Here is a 9,964-nt window from a genome sequence, read left to right on the forward strand (position 1 = left end):
CACGACAATGAGAATGTGCTTAATGCCACTGAGCTGTGCACTTAAATACGGTTAAGACGGTAAATTTTATGTTATGTGTATTTTGCCACCGTTTTTTAAAAAGGCTCCAGAAGTTCTCTGGACACGCGCCATGGATAGAACTCCTGATTCATTTTGAATCTGTCTCCAGAGAAGATCTACATCAGTGATCCTCAAAGCGAGGTGCCTGGACTTGCCCCCATCAGCATCAACCAGGAGCTTGTTAGAAATGTAGGTTCTCGGGCCCCAGCCCAGCCCTCCTGCATCAGAAACTCTGGGGGCGGGGACCCACAGTCTGTCTTTCAATGAGCCTCCCAAGGCAATTCGGATGCCTGATAGAATTTGAGAACCACTGGCTCAGACAACTGGGAATGGAGAGGAGGGGCCGGGATCCCGTGGGGCAGCGGCTTTTGCTCCTCTTGCTTCATCCCCCCAAGTGCCTGCTCGATATTCCCATTTTGCAGGATGGAAAACTGAGGCTGCCCAGCTGGGGCTGGTTGCCTGGTTTCGGGCGCCCCCTCGTGGCTATTGCTGTCAGCACTGGGTCCTGCAGGTAAGAGGGACTTTATGAGTCTTCCACCCCCTCCCCATATTCCATTAATTCATTCCACAAATATTTATTGGGCACCTACTGTATACCAGACACTGTTCTAGGCCAGGAGGATACACGAATAAGCAGGACCGAATCCCCGACCTCAGTGAAGAGACATCTAGGGAATTCCCTGGTGATCCCGTGGTTAGGACTCCACGTTTTCACTGCCAAGGGCCCGATCCCTGGTTGGGAACTAAAATCCCACAAGCTGGGCTTCCCTGGTGGCACAGTGGTTGAGAGTCCGCCTGCCGATGCAGGGGACGCGGGTTCATGCCCCGGTCTGGGAAGATCCCACGTGCCGCGGAGCGGCTGGGCCCGTGAGCCATGGCCGCTGAGCCTGCGCGTCTGGAGCCTGTGCTCCGCAACGGGAGAGGCCGCAACAGTGAGAGGCCCACGTACCGCAAAAAAAATAAATAAATAAAATAAAATAAAATCCCACAAGCTGCATGGCGTGGCCAAAAAAAAAAGAGAGAGAGAGAGACATCTAGACGACAAACAAACAAGCAAACAAGACACAAGGCGTTTCAGCTGCTAACAAATACTTTGAAACTAATACAGATGTGATACAATGACAACAGAATGTGACTGCAGAAGGCTCCACAGCTAATACGTATTAAGCTCCTATTCCAGTGTTTTCTGATAGAACTACAAGGCAAGCCCATTTCAGTTTAACTTTTTAAATGTCATTTAAAATTTTCTAGCAACCACATTTGAAAAAATTAAAAAACCAAAAGCAGGCGAGATAACTTGTAACACTATATTTCATTGAACGCAATACATTCAAAACTATTATCATTTCTACAGGGAATCGATAGGTAAAACCAATGAGCTATTTTACATGCTTTTCTGCACAGCTGCTCTTCCAAATCCGATGTGTATTTTACCTGCATGTCATTCATTCAGACCAGCCACCTGTGGGTCGCAGCTGGAAGGTGCAACTCTACTGTGTACCCAGCAGAGTTCTCAGCACTTTATGGACAGACATTCATTCACTTTACTGTAGGAAACAACCCTAGGAGCAGACGCCAGTGTTGTTCCCGTTTTTAAATTTTATTTTAGTGTTCATTTTATTATTATTATTATTTTCATATATTTTTTGGGCCACGCCGCACAGCATGTGGAATCTTAGTTCCCCAACCAGGGATCGAACCTGTGACCCCAATACTGGAAGCGAGGAGTCTTAACCACCGGACCGCCAGGGACGTCCCCGTTGTTCCCATTTTTTTAGGTAAGGAAACTGGGGGGCCAGTGACCTGCCCAAAGCTGCCCAGCTGGGAAGTGATAGAAAATTCTCAGTGTAGGAATCCGGCCGGTCACTTGGTGGCACAGAAGCAGAATTTGAGCTCAGATCTGTGGGGATGGAAGGAGCAGCCCCGCCACAAGCGGTGGGATGCTGTGCCAGCTGGAAGGCAAGGGGAGCAGTGAGGGGATGGGGGGGCAGGGATGAGCCATTCATTCATTCATCCTTGAATTCTTCCACAAATGTCTCCCAAGGACCTGCCACATGAGCCAGTCCCTTGCTGATGCCAAGGGCTCAGCAGTGGCCAGTGCAAGCAGGGCGGGACTGGGCGTCCCTGGCCTCTGGGCCGGCAGGGGTTAAGATCAGCTGCTCCCACGTGAGAGCACCTTGCAACAGAGCCACACACCCAACCAGGTCTCTCTCACTCTCGCTGGTTTGCCTGCGCCTGTCGCCCTGCTGGTTCCACCTGGCACGGGACCGGCTAGCCTGTGGCCACCACAGGGAGGCAAAGTTGGGCAAACAGGTGGGGAGACCAGAGCTCAAGCCTCGGGTCCCCTCCCCGCCCCTGATGCCAGGCGGAAGCCCAGGCCCTAGCTCCTGTCGCCTGCCCAGAGGCCACCCAGCCTCCTAGACAGGTGAGTCCCCCACCCCGATCTGCCCACCATCCCAAAGCAACTGTCCAGACTGGGTTCCCCACTGTGGGGTCCTGGGCCCCCTGTCACCTCCCCCCACCACCACCAGGCTCCCCGGAAAGCAGGAAACTGACACTGCTGTGTGGGCATTTGACATAGTTTCTAAGGGATTATCTGGCCGGCAGTTACTGCCCCTGGCAGCCTGCCCAGGATGCCATAGCCACAGACTTCAGAGGGTCATTGTTGGCCCCGGCTGTTGCAGGGGGGCTGAGGGGGCGCAGACTGGCCTCTGATCCCCCAAACTGAGGAGGGGAGGCTGGCGGGGAGATGGCAGGTGAGGCAGCCTGGCACCTGCTTGGTATCTGGGCCTCCTGGTACTTCTTAAGAGGCCCCCAAGTTTTCAGACAATTGCATCTCATCTCCGTCCCCTCTCCAGGTGCTGGAGCGGGAGGCACGGGGGGGTTCTGGGGAGGCTTATCTTGCTTATCTTGATTTCTTCTCTGGATGAAATCTCCCAGCGGAGAAGCGCAGGAAGGGGCGGATGGATGGTTGTCACAACAGTCTGCAGAGCTGACTGCGGGCAAGGAGCCAGGATGGTCTCCGGGCAAAGGAAGCTTAGACCCAGGAGAAGACAGGGATCCAGTGGCAAGAGCTTTTTCTGGGTCATTTGCTCCCAAAAAGTGCAGGACAAAGAGAACTTCCCAGCCAACCAAGTGTCTGATTGCACCTCAAGGCCTCAAGGCTCTTTGTCTGGGCCCAAGAGGGCCCTCTGGGGCTCCGGAGGCATGAGCGTCCCAGTTGCAGGGTATAGAGCTGGCCTGGCATTTGGGGTCACTCCCGGGAAGCAGAGCTGCTTAAGATCTGGGTTCTGTGGGGTTGGGAGGGGGGACATCTCGACTGTCAGATCCCACCCTGCCTGGGTTTGGAGAGAAAGACCCATGGAGTCAAATAGAGCTGGCTTCAGTTTTGCACTCTGTAAACTGGGTATAATGAGTCACCACGTCGCAGGGCTGCTGAGAACAGCATATGATAGAGCAAGTAATAGATTCCCAGTCATGCAGGGGTCAAGGTAAACTGTCCCACCCCAAATCAGAACTCAGAATGCCAAGCCAGTGGCAATGTCCCATCGTCTTCCTGTTTTGCGGAGGTTGGACCCGGGCTCAGAGAGGGGTAGCCACTTGCCCTGGGCTGCAGAGTAAAGTAGGGCTGTCAGCCTGATAGGAGTCAAATTGCAGAGAGTGGGGAGGTCTGGGGGCTGCCTATGCCTCCAACCAATACCCCAGTTTCAGCACCTGTAAGAGTCCTGCCTCCCCGGCTCAGGGCTTCTGTGTGGCCCCAGGTCTGGGGAAAGTCCACCTCGGGAGTCTGGGTTCCTGTTCTTCCACCTCGGGTCTGGCCTGGCGCCAGGGGAGCTGTGTTTGCTCAGGGTGGAGCCTGACACCCTTTGGAATGGGCTGAGGTTAGCGGGCAACATGACTGGGGGGGCGGGGGTGCCCAGGGAATGAACCTGCATTTATGAAGCACCTACTGTGTGCCGAGTGCTGTTCTGGGGCTTGAGGATTCAGGGGTGATCAAGAGAAACAAAGATCCCTGCTCTTGTGGGGCTTGTGGTTTGGTGGAGGAAGGCAGGCAAGAAACAAGAGACACAATAAGGAAGTAAATTGTATCCTAAATTGTATCCTGGGTTAGAGGATGGTCAGCCTTACAGGAAAAAAAAAAGTGAAAGACGTACAGGGATAGGAGTAAAACAGGCAGGGGGGTGTTTTACAGTCTTAAGTAGAAAGATTAGGGGAGAATTCGTTGAGAAGGCGACATCTGAACAAAGACTTGAAAGAAGTGAGTAGTTGGGGGAGGGGCATTGCAGGCAGAGCACACAGCCCGTGCAAAGGCCCTGGGGCAGTACCATGCCTGGCGAGCTGGAGGAACCGCTAAGAGGCCTGTGTGTCTGGAGCAGAGTGAGTACGGGGGAGAGAGGGAGGAGGCGAGGGCAGGGAGGGGACGGGGCAGGTCGTGCAGTCTGGAGGGCTGTGGGCAGAGGGGCCTGACTCAGGTGCTCACAGGCGCCCTCTGGTGGCTGCTTCGGGGAGGACAGACTGTGGGCGATGAGGGCGTAACCAGGGACCTGGATGGAGGGGACTGAGCTGGTCCAGGTGGGAGAGGATGCGGTGGACCAGGTGGGGGCTCAGAAGTGAGGAGAAGTGGGCGGATTCTGGACAGATTTGGGGAGAACCAACAGCATTTGCTGACTACGAAAGACAGAGTTCAGGATGATTAGGAAGAAAAGTGGAAAGAATGCTCTGGGACTTGAAGATGGTAACAGGTAAGATGGAGTAGTTGGGAATCTCCTCAGGGAGGAGCCTTGGATGCTAGAGTGAAGGCTTTAGGTGTAATGGAGTTAAGGGATCTTTTTTTTTTCAAAAATGTAAAGCATGACTCTATACTAATATAAAACAAACAGGTGCTTTATGAGTTTACTTAACTCATTAATTAATATGAGAACCAGCAAGATTTTACAGATTGTTTAAAGGAGAGAATATTGGGACTTCCCTGGTGGCGCAGCAGTTAAGAATCCGCCTGCCAATGCAGGGGACACAGGTTCGAGCCCTGGTCCCTGGCCCGGGAAGATCCCACATGCCGCGGAGCAACTAAGCCCGTGCACCACAACTACTGAGCCCATGTGCCACAACTACTGAAGCACGCGCGCCTAGAGCCCGTGCTCCGCAGCAAGAGAAGCCACCGCAATGAGAAGCCCTCACACCGCAACAAAGAGTAGCCCCCGCTCGCCGCAACTAGAGAAAGCCCACGCTCAGCAACGAGGACCCAACGCAGCGAAAAATAAATAAAAATTTTTTTTTAAAAAGGAGAGAATATTAAGAAAGAACACACACACAGGCAATCAATGCTGAAATGAATTTACAAATAGTTGTAAAGGTGGTCAATAGCCACAGGGAAATAATCAGTGGTCTCCACGGGACAAAATTCATTTGTATTTCTATGGACAAGAATCCTTTGAGATACCACCAGTTTGTTATCATTTACAGAGTTGTAAAATAGTTCGAAGACCATAAGAAGCATGGATAACTAAAGAGGATACCCAGAGCCTGGCATTGATCAGATGCTCAATAAATATCCTTGACCGAATGCTAGGGAGCTATGGAGTGTTCTTGAGCTAAGGCCACAGCTTGTTAACTACGCGCTCATTGCTGAGACTGTTTGTTCACTTTTTGGTTTGGGGATCTTAGTTCCCTGACCAGGAATGGAACCCACGGCCCCTGCCGTGGAAGCGCGGAGTCTTAACCACTGGACCGCCAGGAAAGTCCCGACTTCTTTGTTGAATGTCTACTCTCCATGCTGGTCTGTGAGCTCTACCTCTCCAGTGACCTAGGCTCCCAGAACAGTGCCTGGTATGCAGTAGGCACTCCACAAATGAATTAATAGCTCATGGGGAACCACCTAAGATTCTGAACAGAATAGAAAGGCCAGTGCTGTGTGCTTTAGCAGGACAGATTCCCGCTGTGGCAGGCCCAGCCTCAAGGCAGATAAGGGTGGGGTCTCAGGGGACCTTTCATGGGGTGTGGTGGGGGGAGCTGGTGTGGGTACAGGTGCAGAGGCCAGACTGAAACCAGGGATGGTGAGGAAGGTGTCAGGGGCCTGGGTTCTTCCCCCAGCCATTGCACACAACGATGGAAGCTCGAAATAGACAATTTTGCAGGCGGTCCCCATCCAGCTCTGGAGAACATCATAACTCCCTTTCATTTTTTCCCAGCGGGGGCTTGTCTCCCTCCTTCTGGCCTGAGTGGAGGAACTTCAAGGCACCCAGGCAAACCTTTCTGTGCACCTGCTACGTGCCAGCTGCTTTAATTTGTGAACCTTCGCGATCGCAGCGCTCAGAGTCGGAACTAGGTCCCATTATACAGATGAGGAAACTGAGGCAGGAAGCAGAGGGGCTGGGATTCTCATCAGGCACTGCTGTGCCCCCTGCCGTGGAGCTTCCTTCTAGGGCTTCCTCCCACCTAGGGGGTGGGGGGGTGGGTGACACCCTCTGTGAGCCGCCCCCAGAAGGGTCTTCACCCCTCCTCACTTTCCCCTCCCTCCAACATCAAAGTACTTGCCCTAAGGTGCCCCGGGACCCGCATGGTGCCTACCGCTGGGCCATTCCTCAGTGCTGTGCTCATCAGCAAGCCCACCCCACCCAGAAACTGCCCTTCCTCCTGCGCCCTCTGGCTGAACCCATAACTCCAGTCCAGGCATGAGGAAAGCATCAGACAAACCCCAAACGAGGGGCATCGTAGAAAATCTCTGACCCGTCTCCTCCAGACGGAAAAGGTCAGGGAACGGGGGGAGCGGAGCCCGAGAAGACGTGATCACACAGACGTGAACACACTGTGGGATACTGGATGGGCTCCTGGCGCAGATTTCACACTAGTAAAACCTGAATACAGCGTGGAGTTTAGTGAATAGTGAGGATGTTTAGTTAATAGCGAGGGTGTGGCTTCTTAGTTTTGGCAAATATACCGTGGTGGTCACGTAAGATGTTAATGTTGAGAGAAACTGTGTGAGAAACATAGGCGGACTCTCTGAATTATATCTACAACTTTTCTGTCAATTTAAAACTAGTCCAAAATAAAATGTTTCTTTTGTTTATGGCCACGCTGTGTGGCTTGTGGGATCTAAGTTCCCCGACCACGAATTGAACCTGGGCCCCCTGCAGTGGAAGCTCAGAGTCCTAACCACTGGACCGCCAGGGAAGTCCTCAAAATAAAATGTTTATTTAAAACATTTTTTTTTTCAGGGCCTCTGGGTTTGGAGTCTCTGCTCCCCCAGCTCCCGCCTACAGCCCCCAGTCTGTCCTCTCGACAGTGGCCACCAGAGTGCGCCTGTGAGCACCGAGTCAGGCCCCGCCCATCCTCTGCCCACAGCCCTCCGGGGTCCGGCCTCCCTGGAGGTAAAAACCCAAGTCCTCCCCGCAGCCCACAGGGACCTGCACGACCTGCCCCGTCCCCTCCCTGCCCTCTCCTCCTCCCTCTCTCCCCCTCGCTCACTCTGCTCCAGACACACGGGACTCCTCACTGTTCCTCCTACACGCGAGGCATGGTCCTGCCCCAGGACCTTTGCACCAGCTCTCCCGTGGCGCCTCCCTTACCTCCTTCAGGTCTAGCTGTTACTTCTGCCCAGATACCTCTCACTTAGGTCACTCCTATTAATTTCAGTACCACCTCCTCAGAGAAGCCCTCCCAGAGCCCCCAGCCCAAGTTGTGCCTCTGTACCTATGCTCTCAGAAATCTAGGTCGAACTTGTTATTTCTGTTACGTGATGATCTGATTATTGTCTATCTCCCCTGAGGACCCTTGGCTTCCTTTAGGGCAGGGACTGGGTCTGCATCAGTGCTGGGTATACACAGTAGGCGATCAGTAAACCTCGAGTGAATGAGCCAGCGCCCAGCCAGGCTGCAGAGCTGCTTCATTCTTGGGCTCTGGTCAGACCTGTTAGGCCACAGATAAGACCTCAGCCTCCTGCAGCCCCGCAAAGCAGCCTACACCAGGGAGACCCCAAGCTCCCAGCGTGAACGAACCCCCCAGGCTCCCGCCCCTCCTGGCGGCCACGACCCACACTGGGAGACCTCAACCCAGTCCCTACCCCCTTTGGGCCTCAGTTTCCCTGTAGGTGCTCAGAGGGGCAGAGGAGGATCATCCCACAGGTTTCTCTGAATCCTCCCTTCCCCCACCCCTTCCGGCCATGCGCACACTGCTCCCTCCTGGTTGTAGTTGGCACTGCAATTTCAGACGGGAATTCCGTCCCCCATCACTTCTCCTTTCTGTACTTGGCGCATAGCAGGGGCTTGCAATATTTTTGTTGAGTGAATGACTGAATAGGTGGGAAAATGAATGCATGAATGACACCGCCTCTGGCCTGTGAGGCAGCAGTGAACGCACCCTTCTCCAAAGCCCTGCATTTGAGCACAGCGTCATCCGATGGGTACTAGGGAGACACTGAGTGTTCTTTTTTTGAAATTTATTTATTTACTTATTTTTGGCCGCGTTGGGTCTTCGTTGCTGCCCGGGGGCTTTCTCTAGTTGCAGTGAACGGGGGCTTCTCTTGCTGTGGAGCACGTGCTCTAGGCGTGCAGGCTTCAGTAGTTGAAGCACGCAGGCTTCAGTAGTTGTGGCTCCCTGGCTCTAGAGCGCAGGCTCAGTAGTTGTGGCACTCGGGCTTAGTTGCTCCGAGGCATGTGGGATCTTCCTGGTCCAGGGATCAAACCCATGTCCCCTGCATTAGCAGGAGGATTCTTTTTTTTTTTTTGCTGTACGCGGGCCTCTCACTGTTGTGGCCTCCCCCATTGTGGAGAACAGGCTCCGGACGCGCAGGCTCAGCGGCCATGGCTCACGGGCCCAGCCGCTCCGCGGCATGTGGGATCTTCCCGGACCGGGGCACGAACCTGTGTACCCTGCATTGGCAGGCGGACTCTCAACCACTGCGCCACCAGGGAAGCCCAGCAGGAGGATTCTTAACCACTGCGACACCAGGGAAGTCCCAGTGAGTGTTCCTGAGCAGGGCATGAATATGTGAGGTGGCTGGAGGAAGACCATGTGTCTTGTGGTGGTTGCCCCCCTTCTTAGAGGGGTTTAAAGTGGGGTTTCTCTACCTCAGCACTATTGGCTTTTGGGGCCCAACCGTTCCCTGGGGTGTCAGGCTGGGGGATGGGGGGCAAATTACCCTACAGTGAGAAGCACGGGTATAGACTGAGCGGTGTGGGGTCAAAGAGAGCCAAGTCCAGGGCCAAATCCAGCTCTCCTAGTAGGGCTTGCCAGTCGACCCATCTGGCCTCAGTTTTCTCAGCTGCAAAATGGTCACGTGGATATCCGTGTAACAGTGGCTGGAGCAAAGCAAACACTCCATAAGCACGAGCCAGCTTATTTTGCCAGACCTACATCCAATCAGTAACTCCTCCCCAGTCCTCCCCAGTAATCGCAGCCACGAACCCCTGCATGCACGTGGCAGTGGGGAACCTATTTATGTTTTGTCCTATGAGTCAGTAAAGCAAATACACATCTATTTAGAAAATATTTGACTTTCTTCTACCTAAAATCATGTTGTGTGCCACCTGCTGGTGACCCAAGGTCATGTCGGGAAAGACTGAGCTTTCCCCTTTAGCCATGAGGTTCCAAGCAGGTCCTTAGAAGGGGGCTTCTGCAAATATTTATTGCCTTGGGGGCCTTTGGGGACTCTTGAGGGGTTGATTCTGGCTAACTGGGGTCTCCAGACTAGGTTTTGGGGGATAACTGCAGTGGGGAGTGGTGAGAAATCAACTTTGGGGGCCTCAAAGATTTTGATTATATTCTCTGTCTTGTACACTTGGCAAACTCTTATCCAACCCTAAAAACCCTAGTGGCAATACCCCCTCCTTCAGGAACACTTCCCTGATCCTCCATTTTCCCCTCTGCCTCCCCCCTTCCCACAGTCTGGAGTTCCTCTCTGCCCAGT

The sequence above is a fragment of the Lagenorhynchus albirostris genome, chromosome 3 (assembly GCF_949774975.1).
Source record: "Lagenorhynchus albirostris chromosome 3, mLagAlb1.1, whole genome shotgun sequence".
Classification (NCBI taxonomy): domain Eukaryota; kingdom Metazoa; phylum Chordata; class Mammalia; order Artiodactyla; family Delphinidae; genus Lagenorhynchus; species Lagenorhynchus albirostris.